Source organism: Sceloporus occidentalis, unplaced genomic scaffold (assembly GCF_023333645.1).
Source record: "Sceloporus occidentalis isolate IW3139 unplaced genomic scaffold, rSceOcc1.0.p SCAF_3, whole genome shotgun sequence".
NCBI classification, from domain to species: Eukaryota; Metazoa; Chordata; class Lepidosauria; order Squamata; family Phrynosomatidae; genus Sceloporus; species Sceloporus occidentalis.
In genome coordinates, this window is record NW_028316983.1 from 121,186,125 (window position 1) to 121,188,935 (window position 2,811).

Here is a 2,811-nt window from a genome sequence, read left to right on the forward strand (position 1 = left end):
TTTTATTTATTTGGGGAACAATTAAACTGGGGTGGCTTTTCAACACTACTTTGGATTCTATGCCAAAGACTAATAGAAATATGATTCCCTCTCTTGTGGAAAGGAAGGCACAAATGTAACATATCCTAGAGCAGGGTAGACAACCTCTGGAGGAACGAGAGCACTCTTCTTGGGTTTTTTCAAAGAATCATGAAGGGGTTTTGCCAGTGCCATGCCACCTAAATTGACTGGGGTGGAGGCATCTAATGTGTTTTCCTTCCTTGTCCCAGGGGAAATGATAAGGGCTGCTGTTTGGAGGTTTCAATTTTTCTGAGGAGGAATACCACACTGCAGCAGATGGATTCCAGTTGTTTCTTCATGCTTTAAAAAGATTTCCTACAGCTTTGTAAACTCAGTTGTCAAATTCTGGAAATGTGCATGATCTCACACAGTTGACACAAACATTCCTAAGCACCTTCTCACACTTCATATACCACTCAGTCCTATCAGTTTTCTAGGGCTTCTCACAGCTTTCAATGCCATTTACTATATTTATTCCCAAAATAGTAGAATGATTTTGTTGTATTTAGATGTCTCTGGTTGTTCTAGAAGATGTGGTTCTAGATGATGATACAAGAAAATTATTGCTGTCGTGTGACTGTTTGGCTACTGAGGAAATTTGTTGGGAGATTTGGAGTCCTCTGACATGCTATTGTTACGGTGAAGGTATCAAGGTGACCCTCCATCTGAGAAGCAGTGCAAACTTTGATCTGACACCAGGGATTGGTAATGAACAGAGTGATAAACGAAATAATCCAGATACAATAGACATATTAGATGGTTAGTTATGGGTCCCAAATGGTTCCCATACATCCATGTAACCCTCAGTAACTTTGAACGTCTGGAAGAATATGCTTTATGGGGAGAAAAACAAACAAACCATGAGCTACTATTTTATGGAAGCAGAACTGATACGGCAGAAGTACCGACTTAACTCTGGCTTTCTCAAACCATCACAGCAACTCTTCTGACATCAACACCATTTCCCTGGAGTGATCTTTTACTTATTCCCTCCATATTCAGTACCACAAACATTTGAATTGTCTAACAGATTACCTATGTAGGTAGTAAGAGGGTAGGTAAAGATGTAATAAGGAGTTAACTTAGGCTGAATGAGTTTAAAATGTTTGTGGACCCCTTAGAATTAAAATCCAAGTTCTTGTAGCTCAGACAGACTTGTTCTGCTTAGCAATCACAGCCAGATGTCCTGCTCCCCCTCACTGTTGTGCATAGAGTTCCTGGTTGTTGTTGTTAGCACAAAAGTGGTAATAGCTAGTTAGATTTGCATGGCTTACATTTTCTCTTTCTCCACAGCAGTTTTCAATAACCAGATGTAATCTACTTTTACTTTAGGCAAGTGGAAAGTAGTGATAGTGTTACCCATGCTGCTCCATATAAATTTTGGGTATAAATGATAGCCCTTCATGACCCCTAGATGAACTCTAGCAGCCTGCCTGCCATTAAGAGCAAAGCGTGAGGACATGTACACCACCCCTGAGGGGACACCTTCATTATCATATCTAGATAGTCCAGGGAGTCGCATAAGAGGATTATCCTAAGACCAGGAAGAGTAAATGTTTGCCTTCCTTGAGGTGCTTGCCCCCTCCTCAAGTCTGCTGTCCGAACAGCTTAGAACCACTAAGACAATCAGACAGGGACATCCAGGTGAGAAGAAAGTAATTAAACACCTTTGTTCCTATCATCAAACGTCTTTGCCTGAGGCGAGGTTTCGCCCTATAAAAAGCCCAGATTTTGGCTAGTCAGCGCACCATTTTGAAAGGTCTACATACTCCACGTCAGTCAGACCTCTGCTTTGGTTGCTGGCATTTCTGCTCAAACCCAAGTTGTGGAGCAGACTTGTCCCACAATCCCGCATCCCATTCGATTCCCGGAGGGAGTCTACATTCTGGTACGTATCACCCTAGTGAAGCCTGAAATCCTGTTCCAAGCTCACCCCTGATTTTCCTGAGCCTTGGATGTATGTGTGTGTGCTTGCGCATTGAATGCGTTTCCCCCTATTTCAATAAATTAGACATCTAGTTATTAAATCTGTCTCAGCTCCATTTATTGGAATTTCCTGGTCTCTTGGTATAAATAACGGGAGGGCGATTCTGTAAGGTTGTCGTAGCCAGCCCCCTCTTGTAATATTGAGCTAATAACAACAATAATAAATTCCCCTAATCAGACCCTTGGCTACAATAGTACTACTCTGCATCACCTCTGTCTTCATGGAGCAACCTGAATATAAGATTTTCAGGCATCACTAAGTTAACATGCATAATTCTCCCACTCTAAAATGAACAACATTGGCTGGTTTCAATGTTATTTTAGTAAATACCAGTATATTATATTAGGTTTATGACTGTATTTAATTAATATCAGTATTTTGTCATTTAAATTATGCAGCTAGGAACCCATGGTTATACATCAGTCTCCTAGGATTCTACTTATTTTGCTGCCCTACCCCACAAGAAAAGGGCTACCTTGCCTATAAGGTTAAAAGGTGGCAGCACTGTGTAAGTGCGCTTGACAAACCTCTCTAAGTGGTATCATGTTGACAGCAGTTCATTGTGAGATGTGAAAAGAAAGAAAGGGAGGGCTGCATCTCTGCCTCATCACAAAGTCTGTGCTTCATGGGCTACTCCTCAGCTCAGGAACACCACATTGGATGGGATTGGCCAAAGGGGCTGGCTGGGATTCAAGGCAGCCTCTTTATATATTTTGGAAAAGAATCAGGCTGTGTAACAGACAGAGACTCAGCCGTCTCCCACA